This window comes from Zosterops lateralis (assembly GCF_965231275.1).
Source record: "Zosterops lateralis genome assembly, chromosome: 3".
NCBI lineage: Eukaryota > Metazoa > Chordata > Aves > Passeriformes > Zosteropidae > Zosterops > Zosterops lateralis.
This window is the reverse complement of record NC_139764.1, coordinates 17,429,316-17,449,528: the sequence shown is the minus strand read 5'-3', so window position 1 is coordinate 17,449,528 and position 20,213 is coordinate 17,429,316. Positions and strand designations below refer to the sequence as shown.

Below are 20,213 nucleotides of genomic sequence, written 5' to 3'. Positions count from 1 at the left end.
TCAGAGGGCAGAATCAGGCCATACAATTAGACCATCACCAAAAAGAAAAACAAAACCTGAGGAATATCAGAAGGGTTGCTTTTGTAAAGAACTGGCCAAGTCCTCAGGCAGTGGAAAGGGGTGACCACCACCAGGGCCTTTTATGAAGGTGACACTGGCACAGAATAAACCAGGGCCGAGTTTGATCTTTCAGTCCATTGGTGTTCATTTGAAAGCGATCTAAACTAATTGAAAGACAACAGAAAGAGCTCCTGCTTATTTCACCTAAGATATTCTGAAGACATCCACCATAAAAGATAGTACTTGCCAATAGGAAAAGAAAACAAAACACAAACAAAACCCACCAACACCGAAAACCTTCACGCTTTTCCTTCCCTTTCTGTAGTCAAGCTGTGCTTGATTGAGAGCCAGCAATACGTTCCCAGACTCACACCAAAAACCTCATGTCAGGTTACAAGTTTTGCATGTTTCCCAGAAAATTCGAGGTGCCTGACCACTGTTTCCCTCCCTCTTGCCCAATCCCAACCAAGGACACACATGGGGAGGGCTTGCTGTACCCTTGAGTCAGCAGCTCAGGAAATAGACTGTCCTGCGCCAGGTTGGAAGGTCATTGCCATGCATCCTTCCTCCCCAGTGTCCATTTCCCTCCCCAAGCCCCTGACCAGCCACTGCTCCACAGCCCATTTCTGCCACTGCAAACACACGGCAGTAGGTGCTCCGGAGCGATGTCCCCTCCTTCCCTCGATGGAAGCTGAAAACATCCGAGTTATTGTACACTTAACCTGGGTATTAAGCAACATCTCCCATTTGCCCTGGTGTTATCCTGAGCCTACAGGCTGCCAGCTTTAAGGCTTACGTGCCTTTCGGCTTAAATATGAGAAATAGTTCTACTTTAGCCCGACAAAACAGAATGGGTATTGAATGGCCAGTTAATATTTCATTCTCGGAGGACCAAAACCAATTTGCACCTCAAGGGGAGTGGAATGGCACGTAGAGCGGGATGCAAAATCCCAGCCACGACAGGCAGAATTCAAGACTGATTAGATTAGAACTGAATAAATAAGAAAATCTTGGGGAGGGGGAGAAATAATTAGGAAGTGCATGTCCTTTACACAGTCACCAGTACTTTGGCTGCAAATTGTCTCAAAACTATATTTTATACATCTAAAGTCTCTGTACAGCTCTCCAGAAAAACAGAGCTGGCGAGATAGGCTTTGGTTGTCAAGATCTACGTAGAAATCTCCAGAAGCGCCGTTTCTTTCTGAATTACAGAGTTTTGAATTTGTGAAAGTTAAATTTGGTTTATGCATCGCTTCTGACCCTCCTCGCATGCCAAGTGTAGTTTATGTTAAATTTGCCGGCCACATCTCAAGCCTCAACTTGCACAAGGTGGCTTCCTCAGAAACTAAACGTTTTCCATGCCAATGGAATTAAAAATCATACCAAGGGCCTCAGCACTTTCTCTGTCCATCCATAAACATCACAGTAGTATTTTATTTACAAATTTACTTTCAAATCTTTTGTTTAAGGAGATATGATTACAATGTAGCTATGAATAACCTCTTAAGAGCACAGCAGCTACAGACATGGGTTCATTTTATATCCATTTGATATGCATTGACATTTAAAATGGAAACAGATTAATTTCTAAGTCTCCAAGAGTTACTGTTACCAAACCTTTGGCTACAGTGGTCTGTCCAAATGAGCATGATGTCAGGTATTTAACCATACTCACTACGAACAAATCAATTTTTGTAATCAATTTTCTTAACTCATCTTGATCTAGAAAGACGCTGATCATTTTCTCCTAGATTAATTCAAACACCTACAGGATGCAAAGGAGATGTAAATTCAAACTCGCCCTCATCAGCCCCTTTGAAGAACCCTAGCCTAATGTAAACAGCCATTAAGTACACAGCAGAAAAGTGCTAAACTTGATGGATATGCCTGGATGAATTCAAGGAGATATCAGTTTATACAGCTGAAATTGTTCCCATCTTTTCAAAAGCCGACTACTTTCGTTGGTCCAGTGTCTGCCTGCTTCATGTCAGCCCATTATGCCAATACCACACAAGAAATTTAACATGCTTCTGCTAATAGAAATATTTAGATCTTTCACTCTAAAGCACTACACAGGGTATGGCTTTGCCAGAATCAGCCAGGAAGCACAGGATGAAAATTATTCTAGTCAACAGCATTTCATGCACAGAACCACAGCTAAAATTCGAAGAACAGATGACATCTGTTCACCATATCTGTTCAGTGCTAAAATCACATCAGCCACTAATGAGAAAGTGCTACCTTTTTGTACAGCTCTGACACAAGTTTTCTTGGGAGAAAGGGGTATCCAAATCCCTTAGCCGAGATTATCAAGGAATTTGAAAGAAGGCAGAAAGGATGAGCAACTATTTGGGCAGTAAAAAACTACTTTCTTAGGATTTCTCCATAAGAAGAAGCAGCAGCAAAAATCAGTGCCTGATTTACTTCTAAATTATGCTGCTTGCTCTTTAGCCTTAAAGAAACAAGCAACCCTTGTTTTATGAACCTGGTGATACCCAGGGCCCAATAGAGCAAGGTATTCAGCAATTCCTATGAATGCCAAACATCCACAATTCCCATCAACTACAGAGCTCGGTAACAGGAGGGATTCAGCATCCCATTAGTTCGGGCCTTTAAACTGGGGAGATGCAGGGCCCTCCATCACGACGCCGTGCTCGGCACTGCCTGAGGAAACAGATCTTTTGAATGAGAGAAAGAAATCGAGCTGCTCAAAGTAGAAAATTGAAATTATTTTCCACCTCTCAAGCCAGTTTGGTCCTTGTTATTTCACTGAGCATGAAGAAAATAACTCACATGGCCTCTGTGTAGAGACAATACTGAAATTGACAGTACTCAAGATTCCTACTATGAATTCAGCCCAAGTTTTCCAATATACTATTTTTTTTCCATGCTATGCGATGTTGTTAAATGACAATTCTTAAATTACTTAATTTAGCAGTTAAGCTGCACTTTGAGTCAGAATAAATCACTATTTAGAGACTACAAACTACCGTACTTGTAATTCTGCCCTGAATCAGATTAAACTTCTCAATTTGAAAATGTGTCCATTCTTATGAACATCTCAATTTATCAAGCAATCATAAAAGAGATAAGTTATATAAACTGAGAGGCCTCAGAGTTCAGCTGGCAGGGAAGTTAACTGTATATACCGACACTGCCATTCAGCGAATGCAGGATACTCTACAGAATAACTTAATAGGGAGCTGTTAGTGAAAAGTATATACATTGTACTTTTTATCACAGTTCAACTCCTGAAATGTTGATACTCTGTCTACCCTTGAGTATTAATAAACATTTCACAGTATGTGATATCGCTGCTAAAGGTAAGCTCTGGACAAAAAGCAGATAAAATAAATGCAAAATGAGGTGCAGTGGTCGTAAACTTCATGTGATTGATGGCACCTCAGCGAAAAACTGTGAGAAGACGAGGTAAAGGATATGTACCACATGCAAATCTACAGCTAAGGAAACTGCCGCCGTATAACTCATCCTGCACATCGCCAATCCTCTACAGCCCATGGAAGTGACAAATAATCTGAGCTTTTACACCTCACGGTGACACAAACACATTTCTGTGCCCAACAACGCAGCACCTTCTGCCACCCAGCCCCGGCCACGGATGCGTGGAACGTTCCACGTGCTCCCCAGCCGTCCCCAGCCCCGGATGGTGGCTTTGGGGTGACACTCTCCATACAGCCACAAACACCACGGGGGCCGCCTGTGCGCTCGCTCGGGACCTGTGGGAAACTAGAGGCTTTTCCAAAGCTCGTCCTGGCAACTTTTGCCCGACATTCAAGGGCACCTCTAGTCTGCAGCTGCGTCCCTTGTGAGCCTCGACTGAAATCTCCTACTTTGTCAAAGACATTAAGTTAATAACCCGCGTACCTGCTCCTCCGCGGCCGGGGCAGAACAGCACGGACGCGATGCTGGGGAGCTCCATCCCGCCCCCCGCGCCCCCTGCACGGCCCGCGGGCACTGATCCCGCCGCCCCGGCTCTCCCGGGACCCCCCCCGCGCCCCGCTCCGCCCGGCGCGCACCTGCCCTGCCCCACCAAACAGCGCGCAGACACCGCCGGGGTTCCGCGCAACTTTCTCCCTCTGTGCAAAGAGCCGGGAGTGCCCGGTGCCGGGGAGCCGTGCCCCAGAGCCCGGCCCGTCCCGTCCCGCCGCCCGCTCCTGTCGCGCCCCCCCGCGCTGCCCTGCGCGCCCCCTCCGCGCAGGCCCCACGCCCCCCAGCACCGCTCCCTCCTGCGCTTTAACTCCCTGCCAACACATGGCAAAGTGAGCCGGGCCGCTCAGCCGCTCAACAGAAAAATCGAAAAAAGCCAAGAAAGATCTCTCCATCAACGGCTAAGAAAGAATTAAATCCCCTCCCACCCCACCCGGAGGAAAAGAAAATCAACAAACAACCAGCAAACAAACAGAAAGTACCAATAATCCTAATCTTTTCCCAGATCAAGGCTCTTATCCCGCGACTTGCATTTGATCTCTCCTCATGTGCTCGCTACCTACCACTCAAATCCCATTTTCTATACATTTCCACGATTCGCGGCTCGTCCCACGCTCGGAAATGAAAAAAAGTAATTGCAAGGGTTGGAAGAGTAAGAATGAAAAAGTCCCCCTGTCCTTCCCGGCTCGGGTTAAAAAGGAGAAGCAGCGACATGCAAATGACAGGCAAATTGGAAGAGACAAAAAGCAAGGCAGCTATAATAAACAGGACAAAGAGAAGGCTCGGAGGAGCGGAGCAGGAGTTTAAAGCGGGGATGGGGAACTTCGGCGGGGACGGGGGGGAGAAAGAAGCTCGGAACAACAACAAGAAGCCAAATACTCGCTGCCCGTTTTTCCGTCCCCGCAAAAACTGCCCTCCAACCCACGGAATAAAATAAAGAGCGGTCCACAAAAGGTGGCAGCGAGAGAGAGAAGGGGAAGGGGGGGAGGATCACCTAACAACGAGCAGGTCACTTACTCTTCAGCCCTGGGCAGGCTACGATGAGCGCTCCATCGGGCTCCTTACCGCTCACAAATCCTTACCGCTTTATCTACCGGGGAATTAAAACTACTCAGCTAATAAAGTCACCGCAATTTTGCCCCCTGGAAAAAGAAGCACAGGTTTGATAAAACGGTGATCAATATTTTGCTGGGGATTTCATCACCGCCCCCCTCCCCCCGGGACCATTTAGAGCAGCCCGAGCAAGTGCGAATTTAGACGTTAAAAAAAAAAAAAAAAAAAAAGAAAAAAAAATTTAAAAATTGAAAAAACCCCGAAAAGGCGGAGAAAGCGGGGAGGCACGGAGGGGGCGCGGAGGGGGAGCGGGTACTTACTCGGTGCAAAGGCGACGAAACCGAGCCTGGCTGCTGGTGGATTTTTTTTTTTTTTTTTTTTTTTTTTTTGGCGGTGGAAGGAGAGCAAGGGCGACACTCACTCACACACACACACACACCGCACGCGCCCCGCACACGCACACGCGGACACGCGCGCGCCGCCGATGAATATGATAATCGCGCGAGGGAGGGAGAGGGAGGGAGCGAGCGCGGGCGGGAGCGCGGGCGGGCAGCGGCGGCGGGCGCCGAGCGGAGCGCGGAGGAGCGCGGAGAGGAGCGGAGAGGAGCGGGGGCGGCGGGAGCGGCGCGGGGCAGGGCTGGGCAGGGCTGGGCTGGGCTGGCCGAGCCGAGCAGCGCTCCGCACCGCCACAAGATTTACTTTAAGACACAGCTGAAGGAAACAGGAAGACTAGACGTCACGCTCGGAGTGACGTGGGCCCGGGCCGGCGCCCAATCGGGAGGCTCCTTGGGACGGACGGGGGGGACGGGGAGAACTTGGCAGGAGCGGGGAGAGAGGCGAGGGGAGCGTGGGGGGGTTGGGGTCGCCCCGCCCCGCCCCCGCGGGAAGGTGGCGGCGGCCGCGCACCTGCGGCGGGGATGGACGGACGCACGGACGGACGGACGGACGGACGGACGCGGGCCGGGAGCGCCGGCAGGAGCGGCCCGACGGGGCGCCCCCCGCACCTCTGCCGCGCACCGGCGAGGGGCGGACAAGTGCCGCCCCGCGTGGAGAGGGCTTGGGTGACAAACTTTAGGAGAGTCATCCCCGCGTGGGCGGGGGCTGCTCTGCGGTGCCCCGTGCGGTAAAGTTTTCCACGCGAGGAGCAGCGTCGGGGCCGCAGGGTGCGCCTCTTCCACGCGTAAAGCGTCGGGCGGCGGAGCAAAGCCGCCGCTGCCGCCCCACGCGGGTCACAAACTTTGGGACGAAGGGGCCCGTTGTCGCCCTGCCCGCTCAGCGCCGCGGGGCTGTCAGCGGGAGCCGCGCGGGCATTTTCCACGTGGGAGGCGGGAAATAAACACGAAATCGAGCATCAGGTTGCGGCGCGTGGAACAAGCGGCCCCCCGCGCACCACCACCCAAGTCTAGGTCAACTTAACCCTGTCCCATCCCGCTCCCGCCCGGCTCCGCTGGGAAACTTGGGGCGAAAAAAAAAAAAAAAAAAAAAAAAAAAAAAAAAAAAAAAGTAGATTAAAAAAAACCCCACAAAAGTGGATCTCGGCAGGTCTGGGCTGCGATCCGGACCGAAAGCTGTCGGGCGCGCTCTGTCCCGCCTGACCGCGGCTTCCCGCACCTCTGCCCCGCTGCTGCGGAGTTTTGCCCGGCGAGGAGGCGAGGCCGAACGAGGGGAAACAGCCTGGGGCGTGCGGACAGCGGGGGATACAGCAGGGAGAGGGAACACCGTCCTGCGGAGGGCCGGGCGGCGGCGGAGCGCTGCAGGGCGCTCGGGCACAGGTAAGGACGGCGCTGCCCCGCCGGGCCCGTCCGCCCGCGCCGCCCCTCGGGGCTGCGGGACAAGGGAGTCCTGAGGGGAATGGGGAGCCCCAGGGGGGCGAGGGCAGCCGAGGCACCAAAACTTGCGCTGCCACTCCGTGCCAGGGCGAGGGACCGGGCCGCCCCTCGCCCCCCGCTGGCCCCGCTGCCGGTGCGGGCAGAGCTGCTCCGCCGGTCCCGCCGCCACCGTGAGGAGCCGCCTCATGGAAGGGACCCGCGGCGCCGAGCCCCGCGCCCGGTGCGGACGGCGGGCTGTGCTGAGAGCGCTGCCCTCCGGGACAACAGTTTGGGAAGCGGCCCGGGCGGCCAACCCGCCCTCGGGGCCGGCCCTGCCCTGCCCTGCCCTGCCCTGCCCTGCCCTGCCCTGCCCTGCCCTGCCCTGCCCTGCCCTGCCCTGCCCGTGGGGGCCTGTGTGGCCTGTGCCCCGCGGGGCTGCTCTGTGCCCGCCGCCTCGGCCCGGGGGAGCGGGGTCACTAACCCGACAGGCCACCGCAGCCCAGCACTAAGGAATCGCTCGGGACCGGCTGGAGCCACTGCCGGAGCTGTCGCAGGGGAGCTGCTCCGAGTTAAAAAAATTATATGTCCCCGCCGGTGTGGGGATGGCGAGGAGAAGCGGCCGGCAGCGCTGGCCCCAGGGCCCGGTGCCGTGCGGGGCGAAAGCTCTGGCGGTGCCCGGCCCGTCGGGGCCCGCAGGGAGCGGCCGCTCGGAGCGCCCCGGCCCCGCCGCACCCAGAGCCGCTCCTCCTCGGGGACCCTCGCCAAAGCCCCGCTGTGCCGTGCCGCTTCCCGAGCCCCGGCGCTGGCCAGCCCTGCGCTGAGGGATCAGGAATCCCGGTGTAACGGGGCGCATCCCGGGACGCCGCGCTGCCGCCGCTTCGCTCCCGCAGTCCCAGCGCCGGGCGGCCCCGCATCCCTGCCCGCTGCCCCTGGCGCCCGCCGGGCCCGCCAAAGCGCCGGGACGGCTTTGCCGAGAGTGACTTTAAGGTGACACCTTTCGGAACGGGGCTCCGGGCCCTCCGCCGGCGGGAGCGGCTCCGCGGGCACCGAGAGGCGGCACGGCCGGGCCGGGCCGGGGCCCCTGAGCTCCTCCGGGGCTCGGCGGGCCGGGGGAACACGCTCGGCCTCCCGCTGTAGCTCCAAGTGCCGCGGGGGCTGCGAGACAAGGGTGCAGAAGTGTGTCTGGACGCAGGGGGAGATAGGCTAAATTTGGCGGGGGAATGTCTCGCTTGGACGCTTTCCTTTTTTTTTTTTTTTTTTTTTTTTTTTTTTTTTGTAATTTTTTGTTTTGTTTTGTTTTGTCTGTTTTTGGTTTTTTTTTCCTTTCTTTTTGTTTTGTTTTTTGTTTTAAAGGACACCGAGGTACTTGCAGAGAAGAAGCCGAACCGTGCAAATACAAACAAATAAACAAACAGCCGCCTCTGACTCTGCGCTTCTCACCAGCGGAGCTCACCTTAACTTCAACCACTTAATTTACCCAAAGAGAGCTGAGGCTCTGGGAGTGAAACGATGTGCCCAGGGTCACACGGCAGAGCAGGGGCAGCCAGTCTGGCCCCAGGCTTGTGCACAGGTTTCCACCTCCCCTCCGGCCCTGCTGCCTCTTTCCGTAGCTGCTTGCAGGTTACCTCCCTCCAGCCCTGTGTCTGCCAACTTTTCTAGATCCAAACACACGGGCCCTACGGTCTGCCACACCAGTAAGCTCAAGTGGAATGAAATTCACACTTCCCATTCCCCTGCCATCCCGGGCACTGAGTGCTCCAGGCTCTCTCAGTCCTGGAGGATAGGCAGCCAGCCTCTGCAAGTTGATGATTCAAAGCTCAGCATTAAAAGTAATCCCCCCACCCACCACCCAAATTTTAGAGTTGGAGGAAAAAGCTTTTTTTCCCCTCAAGAATTTAATTCCTCAGAAGGGGCCCATGCCAGCAGCTCATGTTCAGGATCTGTAGTGAGCAAAGCCATCCTTTCTGGGTGCCCTCTCTGGGGCCTGGTGGCTTGGGCAGTGGCAGGGCAGCCTCTGGCTGGTGTGTGTGGCTGTGTGGTTGTTTCTATATTTCATTGCCCCCAGCCCCCTGAACACCTACAACTGTGGTCCCTGCTAGTGACCTGTCATAGATTCCAGCCTGTCTACAAGCTCCTGTAGAAGTGCTGGGTCTTTTTCCTAGTAATTATTTGGCTATAAGGTAGACACTAGTCCTCTTCTTGGCCATTTCTAGATTATTTTCTAAGTTATGGGTGTTTTGGATCCGAATGAAAAGTAAACAGTGTTCGCAAAGTTTGGAGGCAAAGGCTGGGTATGTTCAGATTTGTGGGTTCTCTTCTGCTCTGCTTAATGCTTGGTGTGTGTCACAAACTTCAGGTCAAAATACTGCTTGTCCTCCAGATAGGAGGATTGTCAGTTCTGTGTTTAAAAAATCATCCAAATTTTGGTGCCTCTGAAGAGAAAAGGTTTTTTTGCAAGCTGATGGCTTTCTCTGCTTGCAATCTATCTTTTTCTTTAAGGGAAAAAAAAAATCAGATGCAAGAAACTTGGGAAAACTTTTGCTGTGTGCCCATGACCACGGGTGATTCCTCTGCCCCTTTGGAGTCTGACAACAAAATTGGAAGTGACAGGGGTATATTGTTGAAACTGCCTTTTCTTTGATCATTTTCCTTGCTGTGTCTGTTCCAACTAAATGAGGGAACAGGGCTACGAATACATATCAGGTTTTCTTTTTTTTAAAATTTTCTTTTTTTTTTTTTCAGGGGTGGGAAAAGTCCAAGTGTTATTGGGCATAAAAAGAACACCCCACAGCCACAAAGGCCTGATTCTGCTCTTCTGCTGAGGTGAATTAAAAATAACTATACTGATATCAACAATGCATCATCAATCTGTGTGAGAAAGAGAACCATGTGCCTGATGTGTGTAATTGCTGATTTAGAGCCTTTCCTTACTTTCCTTTGCCTGGCTCCTCATTTCAAAAGGGAAACCTTTGGAGGAACATGCCTTTAACCTGGAGAATGAATACAACTTAAGTGATTTAGCAGAGTGAAATTTAATTTTAGAACCCAGTACTGAAGGAAATAGAATTGTTAAAAATAAAATAATTTAAAAAAACAACAAAACACAACACAACAAAAAACGTCACAACCTCCAGAGAGGAGAAAGTGAACTAAACTAATCCTATTAAACATGGTAGCATGTTTCTGTGCAGCTCGCTGAGAGATTAAGCACAGGAAAAGGGATAAGTGCTGCTTCAGTTTCACTAAACTAATGTGACAACTTGTCATTGGAAATCTTTACAGCTTGTTAGCAGATGACTAGCTGATTCAGATATGTTTTCTACCATTTCCTTTGTGTCTGGGGGTGATGTTTTTTTTCTTTCCTGTTCCTTTCTTATCCATACTGCTTTATTTTGCTTTTTAATCCTTCATGTCTCCTTCAAGTCAAAACATTTAACTTGCTTTAATCAATATTTTGTTTTGAAGATGTCCCTTGACCTTTTGTTTGTGCAAATTAACCTTCAAGGGCAACTCATTCATTCATTAACCTCAGTAGGATGCCATATCCCTTGTACATGGCATTTTAGGATGCATAAAACATTTATGAATGTTTAGACATATTGCAGTGAATGGCTGTGATACTGCTGTGGTTACTACTACTGCTTCTGTAATATATTAATTTTCCTTCCATCTCCCTCCATCTTTCACTCTTTCATTCTTTCAACTTTTCCTCCTTTTTTTTTTTTTTTTTTTTTTTTTTTTTTTTTTTTTTTTTTTTTGTTTGTTTGTTTGTTTTTGCTCTTTTCTTTTCTTTTTTCTCTTTTATTTTATTTTTTATTCTTTTCTTCTCTTCTTCTATTTTCTCCTTTTTTTCTCTTTTTTTTTCTTACTTCAACTGTTTAAGATGTCAAGAAAGACAGCTAATCTGGGTGAAATGTTAACATTAGAAGTTTCATTTCAGAAGCAGGTGTCTCAGTGATTTAGAAACAGATGCTGAGTTCTTCTCTTCTCTTCTCTTCTCTTCTCTTCTCTTCTCTTCTCTTCTCTTCTCTTCTCTTCTCTTCTCTTCTCTTCTCTTCTCTTCTCTTCTCCTTTTCTCTTCTCCCCTCTCTCTCCTCTTCTCTCCTCCCACCCTTCACTCTTTCCCTTGGCCCTCCCCCACCGGGAAAGGCATGATTGTTGAGTAAATGGAAAAAAACATTTTACAACATTAAAGGAAGGCTGTTTAGAAAAGGAAGGCCCTGCTGAGGTGTAGAGGAAGCCTGTTTATTAACACTGGACACCTCTTATCTCAGGCAGCTCCAGATGGATGTCCCTTTGGTAATTCCCACTCTGTGCCAAGTGGGGTTAAGCAGGGTAACCACCTTGACGTGGGCTGGTGATCACCAGGAGATCATCGGCTCCTTCAGAGAGAAATTTTAGATGAAATTTAGGGGGGTGGGGGAGGGAGAACCATAAGGCTTTAGCATAAGTTTGCACGTGGCCAGATTTACCTTTGTGGCTGTAAATTGCTTGCTGCCTGGTCCAGAGCCAGGTTTTGATTGAGAGATAAAGTAGTTCAAATCTGTCAATAATTAACTGTCACTCAATTAAGGCTTTCTTAACAAATTAGCACTTGGTGGCACCTAGGGTGCAGGTTTTTCATGGGAAAAGGCTGATGGAGTGATGTTGGCCATTAAGTTTGCCCACTGAGTATCAGCTAATGTCCTGCTCACTTTAAACACCACTGTGTAAATTTGGTGAATCGGTTCCCAAACCCCATTCCTGCCGGGTTGCTTTTGGGATTAACTGTTTGTGCCCTCCCAGGCTCAACATTGCAGGTCAGTGCTAAATCAGAGAGCTATCACTGATCAATCAGGGTTTCCTGGCTGTCAGCCTTTAAGGAGCACCCTGATGTAAATGAGGTCTGAATTTACAGAAAAGGTGTAGAGCCCTCCCAGCACGCTGCAGGTCCCTTAGAAAGGATGGCTCAGAGTTATGTGGGCTGCCTCCAGTGTAAACCTCTGTGATGTGTTTCTCTCTCACACAGGGCCTTGATCTTACCCCACTTTCTCTTTCTGGGTTGGTGCGAAGGTTGAAAGGGAAAACCCTTCCAACTGCTTTATCCCATGAGGAAATTCTCATCCAGGCAGCTGCCACCAGGCTGTAACTTTCTTTTGCTTCCAGCCTCGTGTGGCCCTGGGTACCTGGGTCCAGAAAGACTTGCCATGACAAATGCCATGCACTTCCAGAAACATTACAAAGCTCCATGTATATGCTTCCCTCTCAGATTCCTGGAATCATCCTTCTGTGGCAATAGAGGTACTATTGGTGTTTCTCTGATAGCAGATATTTTGCCGGTTCCCTTTCATCCCTCTCTGAAGTAGTAGTGCCATGGGTACATCATCCCACTCTTCTAGTTAATTCTCCAAACAGAAGTTAAAAGTGAATGTCAGATGTCCTTCAGAGCCAGCAGAGCTGTCCCAGTTCACATCAGCTGGTCTCCAGCCCCATGTTTGTGCACACTGCCAGGATGGGAATTCCCTTGGTTCTTAATTCACAGCAAACAGCAGACTCTGGGAGCAGTGATCATTTGTCACATCAACCCTGCCAAGGCAGGATCTGCCTCTCCTGAGTCAGAAAACCCTTTGCTCTCAGTCAGCATCAAATTCTCCTGGTGTCACACACAGTTGCACCTCCAGGAGGTGTAAGAGCCGAGTCTGTTGAGAACTCCAGTGCAAACTCTGGCAGATGCAAGTTCTGATTCATGCTGTATTACAGGAAAGGCTGTGAGGTGGAGGCTGGTTTTAGCTTCAGCTCTGATTCGTTCCTCTGATAGGGTTTATTCTCAGTATGGGTTTGGTTAAATCAGTCACTCCTTACCTCACTGAATAGCTTGCTTTCTCTTTTGACCAAAGCATGCCTTACCTGCAGTGGGGGCCAAAGCAATGCTGGACAAAAGTTTAAAAACAAAATTTGGGAAGATTTCCAGGTTGTTCTTTTTGAGCGAAGACCTTGGGGGATGCACTCTGTTGTCTCATACAAAAACTAATCCCGTAAAAAACGAATGCAGCTTTCTTTCTATCAATCATATTGGATGGAAGAGCTGCCAGAGAGGGACAGCTCTTAGCCAGCACCACCCTACCGAGGTTCAAAGATCTGAACTCTTTCAGCAACCTCCATGTGGAGATTTTAAGAGCACATTTAAAACATTCTTTGTGCTGCCCTGTCCTGGTACTTGCATTAAAAGTCTTAAGAAGTTTAAAACCATCAAGCAGGAGAAAAGGAAGCACATTTGATGGTTTAAAACTCTACCCTATCCTGTTGAATAATCAAAGCTGGAAATGTAATTTAGTTTTATAGACTTATGTTCTATTGATTGGTCGAGGTTTTTAAGAAAGAGGAAGATATTTCTGTAGAGGGATTATAACCTGGGGGAAAGAATTTTGATTTTTTTTTTTTGTGATCTGAATTAATTTAGCTTTTATATTATATAGCAACAGCTTTTAGGAACCTTTTAAAGAATACTTTCCGATAGTTATTCCTGTTATCTGAAGAATGCATCCAGTCTGTCACCTCTAAGGACTCAGTCTGGCAAGGCATTGAAGGACAACTTTTTCAGGGGCAGAGAGTCATCTAATAGCCTTTCTAAACACTTCCAAGTGCTATACCATTAATTTTAATAGAACCTAGGTACCTGGGTGGTTTTGTAAGGTCCTGGACAAGCCAATGGTTTTAGGAGCCTAAAGCAGAGCACAGGTGTCCACATCCAAAACTCATTGTTGATCATCCAGCTGAGCAGACGAGTTCCCCCGGTGCCAAGCTGCTGTTTCTGTGCCTGCCAGAGGCATCCCGCAGTGGGCAGGTACCCAGGGGACACCTAGGAATCGTTCAGGAGGCGGCACGGGCTGTCCCCACACCTGCGGGCTCCACAGAACCGCGCCCAGCCCTGTTTCCTTTGCCAGGCGTCCTCATGGTGGTGTCAGTTCCCGTCTTTCATAGGAAAGGCCACGAGTTAGGGTGTCCCCCCTAGAGGTGGGAAATCGGTATTTAACATTTGCCTCCTTCCAAAGATGTGCAAAATCACGGCTCTCTTCTCTCTAAAAAAGTGCGTTGCCACCAGGCTGTGGGATGGGGTCATTCCTACCTCTCCTTTGCTGTTTGTTTGTTTCCAGTGGCAGAAAGGACTAAAGAATCACAGGGTCAAAAGGAGAAGAAACAAGCGAGCCTGACTTTGTGAAAAAGGTGATTAAAACAGGAAACTGGGAGGGAACAACACATGGCATCTAGGACTGAATATTTTACCATCTCTAACGGCTCTGCAATGCAAAGCACAGCACAGGGCCGGGGAGGAGGGCCTGGGAGTGAGTCCCTTTGCCCAGGTGATGATGCTCTGAGCCTGTTTGTGGTCCCAGCAATCTGTGAGCCTTTCTGAAATGCTGCACAGCTTTGCCGGAGTGGATGGAGGTTGTTGCAGCAATTAACGTAAAGGCACTAACATCTTTTATAGATTTTAGCCTTGAGTAGCTGAATCATTAGGTACCTACATAATGTAAAAAAATCATCCCACAGTGCCCTAAGCTCCCACTGAAGTTACTGTGTTTACATGCAGCGCAGCAGGCCCAAAATAATGTAGGTGCCTTTTTATGAAAAGGAAATACATCCCTGGCATAAAGGTCAAATGGCATTTATAACAACATTAATAATTTCAGAGGACCATGCTATTGAATTCTAGGAAAGATTAGACCTGTTTGGCAATACTGTTTAGTTGCTTTTACAACAGAAATATGCTGTTTACCTCCTGAGAGGTTCATAAGGAAAAAAAAAATCCAATCTATATCAATGAGTAAGATATTTTCCTTACCAGAGATATTGATTTAAATATTGACTTCACTGCTGGAGGGTTATTTCACTCCATGCTGCAGATACTCATTGTCAAGTGACATGTGTTTTATGTACTAATAAAAATGTGATTTCTGGCACAGTAATCTTATCTGGGTGATTCTGATTTTTAGCATTCAGTTTGATCTGAAGAAACTCTACTTTCTAAAATTGAGTACTTATTTTCTTCTGCGTGTCAATGCACTTCACTCCATGTGAATTACTCACAACTAAGATCAAAACAAACAAATGTTTAAAAAACCCTGTACACAGCCCCTTTGTCCTATTAGTTCATTTTCCTTTCAATCTTTCAGCAATGGGTTTAGGCTCTGCAAGACAGAAGTTCTTTATTTAGCAACAGAAAAGGTGCCGCTGCAGAACCTGTTACAGCTTGTCAGAAAACCAGCCCAAGTGTGTTCTGGGACAAGGACTGTCTTTTTATTGCCGGGTTATACAACAGCTCTCACGTTGGCTTGCTGACCCCGATCAGGCCTGGTGATAGTGACAATGACAACAATAGCTTATGCCACCAAGCAGCAACCCCACGCTCAGGAGAACTGTGACACCTCCCATCATGGGCTAGACATGCCAGCTCCTCTTGGGCAAAGTACCAGCCCAAGAGGGAAAAAAAGCCCCAAAGAGTAAAAATTCCAACCACCAGAAACTGCCAATTTATAGACATGAGGATTTATTTCACTGGAGCGTTGCACCCACCCATGAAGCAGAGGATGCTGCTGAACAGTTTCACTGATTCTTAAATTCTCCTTGCTGCCCAGCTGGTTCTCCCTGCAGAGCCTGGATCCACACATTCCAATCCATGCGGAATTGCACACTGCAAAGGAGCCTGCCCTGGAGGGCAGCTGGCTGCACGGCTGCCGCACACCTTGGTAGCACCCAGATCTCCTGGGACTGGGAGCACAAGGTGGAGGAGAACCCCTGGAATGCTTGTGGTGTCTCCTTCTTTCTCTTATGCACCATCGGGACCAGGTGAAAACGTGAGGCAATGGTAGCGCTCACACATCGGCTCTTTGGCACTGTCAGCAATCACCCCAGCTCCTTGCAAGTGAGATGACAAGGGAATAGGGATGTTTTCAGAAAGGAATTGCATGGAAAAGTCTAGTCCTGGTCTGAAATTCCTGAAGTTAGCTGTGCCCATGTCTTCTAGGCACTAAGTCTGCAGCACAGGAACACTGGTGCCTGTGCACAGGAAAATGGGCTTTGCCTGGCCAAAGTCTCCCTGTAAATCTTTTCCTTGGGAACACTGAATTTCAGGCCATACCTAAGGATCCAAGGCCTTCGCACAGCTCAGGACACGAGGTGGGGCAGACACAGACCCTCCTGGAAGTTGTTCACAGCCAAAAAGTGGTGAAGCTGGCAGAAGGGCAAATCTCAGACCCCGTTAGGGACCACTTCCCTGCACAGATTCTGCTGATGGGGAGCTGTGAAATTGTTTCTTTTGGAAGAACCAGGGAGAGAAACAGGGCTTTGGGCCACTTGCTTTTTTTTTTTTTTTTTTTGCTTTTTTTTTTTTTTTCCCCACTGGAGAGAATTTACAACAAACATGAGAACTGGAACTATGGCACAAATACAAATTCACCCTGCATTTCACTAGAGGTTACTTAGCTTAGTTATATTGCTCTCTGTCTACTCGCACACAAGGAATTTTTCTTTTTCTTCAAGCACAGTGTTTTAAATTAAATTTTGGGGAAACTAACGTGACAAGCAAAGTCTTTATTAACCCCAACAGTGTAATTTCTCATTACAAGACTGTGATTCAGAGGAAACAGCGTTGCTAAAACAGCTACTGAGTCCCAGCAAAAATGACAGTTTTCCTCAATCAGTTCCTTTTGTGACCTTGATCTGAACCTTAATCTGTTTTAGCAAAATTCTTTTTATTAGCCATTCATTCTTAATCATACCGCTAATTTTCCTGTTTTTAAACTACCAATTTAAGGCTGCTTTTTCATGGAACTAATCAAGGCTGATGTATGTTATTTTGGCTATGAATTCTAATAATTATTCCTAAGAGTTTTTTAAGTCTACATTTTCCATAGATAACTGTAAAAATTGTAGATAGGGGCAGAAAGGCTTGTTTCTGTGATATGGCACAACCAAGTCTACTTTCTTATCTTTAGTGAAAATAACCATTATGAGCATTGGGTAGGGAATCTGAGCCTCACCTTCTTTTCTTTCCTTACATCAGCAGTTGCTTTTCATTAGTAGTATTATTGCAGACAAGCATCATTGGGAGGAAGAAGGATTTTCGGGATCAGGCTCCATTTGAGATATTTAGAGTAAAAGAATAAACATATACTTGCAGCTGTCTCACAGAGATTGTAAACTGTTGTAGCTAGTGACTAGTGATTTTTCTTTGCCTATGATATTAAGGAACAGATTGTGTTACTATACTTATCTCTACCTTTACAAACAAATACATCAGGAAAATATGTCGAGCAGAAGAAACTGTGCCTGTTATCAAATGCCTAGCTACACTGGCCACAGGTTTTTTTGTACTTTTTGGCAAAAGCTTCAAAACATATTGTGGCTTGGTTAAGCTGCGGATTCTTCGCAGCATAAAGGGAGCCTTTTCTGTGCCCGCCGTGCGCGCTCGGCTCCGCGGCGAAGGCAGCAGCTCGCTGCTGTTATTTGTCATTCCTACAGCAGAGATCGCAGCCCCCTGTCCTCGGCTTTGTACCCACCAGAGACGCTTCTTCCCCCACCAAACTGATTAGCATCACGGTGGGGCTATGATCTTAAAAGCCTGGCACTTCTGATTAGGTTTTTGTTGAAGTTTTCGGAGTTGACTGAGTACCGGGGGCTTTGTGCGTGTGCAGCCGGGTGGTTGCAGGGGGTAGTGCTTGGCCCCCCCAGTCAGAGGTGCCGTTGGAGCAGCACTTGGGGAGAAACTCTACAAGCAGTTTCCAGCCTAAACCTCCCTCTCTGTGCTCAATGGGACTTTGTCAAGTGACGCACTAACATTTCGTTAGGGAGTGAAGCAGATTTCTTAATTGCAAGTGAACTAAGCTTGACAGATAGGATTTTCTACTCTAAAGAGGGAGGAAAGCCAGAAACTTGGGGGTTTTGTGTGTTTGCTTGTCGTTTTTTTTTATAGAAGATGCTCAGATGTCTTGGTAATAAGTTCCCATGCCAGATGGAAGGCAATGGCTGGAAGAGTAGAGGAACAAAGACTCTTCTCAATCTTTTTCCCTAATTAAATCCCCTTTTTCTGTAAAAGTGCAATGTTTTCCCCACCAGTTTGAAAGGATTGCCATGTCTGATTGTTTGAAAAGCTATAGGTTAATTGTGTTATATGTATCTGTAGAAAAATTAATGCTATATGCAAAAATGGATGAAAGTGCTCAAATAGCCCGTTAATTAACTCAGCCCTATTGTTAGCAGGGTTGGCATTAGAGGAAAGAATAATGCCTTTTCAATCCGAAACCTTCCCTCCCTCCCCATCCATTTTATCTCTTCTTGTCACTTCCTATTAGCTGATCATGACATCTTATCTTTTTCCTGAAGGGTGGGCCAGAAGATTACTTTGGAGCTCATGTAAGTGACACTCCAAGGATTGGCCGGCAGCAGGTTCAGCGGCCCCAGCCCCTGGAGCCGCGGGATGTCATCCCTGTGACATGCCTGGAAACCCCGGCTCATCCCTCAACTGTCCGGTTACAGCAGCATCTCCGTCATGTTGCACTTCCAGTCTGTCACTGGCATGGGTTCACGCTCCTCTCCCGGGAACTCTGCTCGCTTTTGCTGAGGACCGTGTTTTTATTTTTATCACAGAGTCCTTCACATCAGAGGCACTGAGGGTTTCTTTTGCAGGATGGGATTCTGCCCTGGGAGGGAACAGCTGGGGAAACTACACCAAATGTCCCTGTGTGTGCTAAGAGGGGAGCTGTGCGTTAAAGCACACTCCTTTTTCCAATCCCTCAGTGGGAAGGAGTTTCTAGGAGATCTCTGCCTGCCTGGAGGTGTGGGGCTGTCCCAGCAGCTTTGCCCCACACCAGCCACCTGGTCCCCAGAGCTCAGGATGCTCATGGTGGGGAACACAGCCAGAGTGCTCCCACCAGCTGTAGCCAGACATTATGGCTCGTGCTGGAGGGACTCGCTGCCGGCGCCGTAATTGCAGGCTAGCTGGATTTTTGCTGTGGTATTACAAATTCCCCCAGGGAAGCCCACAGCTATGACCATTTTCATGGTAACATTGTCAGGCATGAGTCATTTTCTTCCCTCTCTGTCTCTGTTTGTCCTCTCTCTCACACACACACACTCAAAAATGCAAGGACAAATCAACAAGCTGGTGAATAAAATTTAAATGTTGCTTTAGTGCATTCTCAGCCCTCTTCTTCTGGCTGAGTGTACAGTTTGATCACTTTGAGGTACTTTTTTCTTTTTTTTTTTTGCTATGAGAATATGGTATAAAATGTATGGGCCATGTAGATGTTGTTACTGGAATGATAACTTTTTTATCTTATGCTTTACTTTTTTTTTTTTCTGTGTTACTTCTAAGAGTGTTTTGAATAAAAAATTAAGCAGTAAAACTATTCCTTAGACAACAAATCACTGTCAATATAAAAAACCCAGGAAATTGGCAAAGTAAGTAACAGGGTCACTGTTTAAGATTTTTTTTTCACTTGATACTTCTTCATTAATACCCCAGGTCTCCTAAGCTTACTGTTGTTGCCCTTTCCCTAAACATCTGAATGTATGCTCTGTGTATCATCCCATTGTATTGCACTGGCTACATTATCGCAACTCACATGAGTAAGTACTTGCAGGGTTGGTGTCTTTGGCTGTGAACCAAGCTTCTGGAGTATTCTGAAATGTTCACTTTGGTGCCTTAAAAAAAAAATAAAAAACCAAACAAGTATTCACTGAAAGAAAGTTCGGGAAAAAACAGTGAAGTTTGAGGTTCCTAAATTAAGATTGCTTTTGCAAGGCACATGTGTCAGACTTATTCAGACATCCTGTTCATCCTGAGCAACACTGCATGGGAAACTGCTGCTGAACCACATAGCCTTAAGCAGGAATGGATTTGATTTCTCCCTTCTCTTTTTTTGTCACTCTCTCTTCTTCAGCAAAATTCTGAAGAAAACAGGTTTTATGGAACCAGTGCTGTGTGTGCTTATCAGGTAGGAGGAAAAGGCTGTACCCTAAAATATCAGGAGGCCCTGCTCAGTGATCCTGGGGAGTGTCAGAATGAAGGATGCAGGTAGAGTGAAAAGCAGGTGAATTTGTATATTGCAGTGGGAGTCAGGGTGAAAATTTTGGATGCAGTGACCAGATCTGTGTGGCCAAAGGTGTGCTGACAACCAGGGACATGCGGCTGTGAGTTTGCTACAGAGGCCTCAGATTTTGTATTTTGTTAGATTTATGTTTGTGGAGTGGGCAGAAGTTGAATTATTTATGGCAGTGACCACTTAGATGCCATATGTCATGGTTTATTTAAACCGCTATGGGTTTTTTAATACACAAAAGGGAACAGACACCAGAGCTGAACTT

At 48.0% G+C, this 20,213-nt stretch overlaps 1 protein-coding gene and 1 long non-coding RNA gene across 3 annotated transcripts in view; one reads left to right on the top strand and one right to left on the bottom strand.

The window, feature by feature from the left end:
• The window catches only part of PROX1 (prospero homeobox 1), a 45,099-nt gene extending 39,310 nt beyond the window's left edge, over positions 1 to 5,789 (bottom strand). Inside the window, exons 1-2 of one of the 2 annotated variants that reach the window (XM_083857926.1) lie at positions 5,382 to 5,789; positions 5,026 to 5,150 (exon numbers count right to left, since the gene is read on the bottom strand). The gene's annotated coding sequence lies outside the window, so the exon portion shown is untranslated. Of the gene's footprint in view, positions 1 to 4,571; positions 4,639 to 5,025; positions 5,151 to 5,381 lie in introns of those variants that run through there. The other variant, XM_083857927.1, reaches the window with a different exon arrangement.
• A 553-nt stretch (positions 5,790 to 6,342) lies between these two features.
• LOC310907686 lies at positions 6,343 to 19,763 on the top strand. The gene is made up of 3 exons (XR_014589692.1): positions 6,343 to 6,833; positions 9,612 to 9,692; positions 18,231 to 19,763. It is a non-coding gene; the product is annotated as an uncharacterized lncRNA (long non-coding RNA).
• The last annotated feature ends 450 nt before the right edge of the window (positions 19,764 to 20,213 follow it).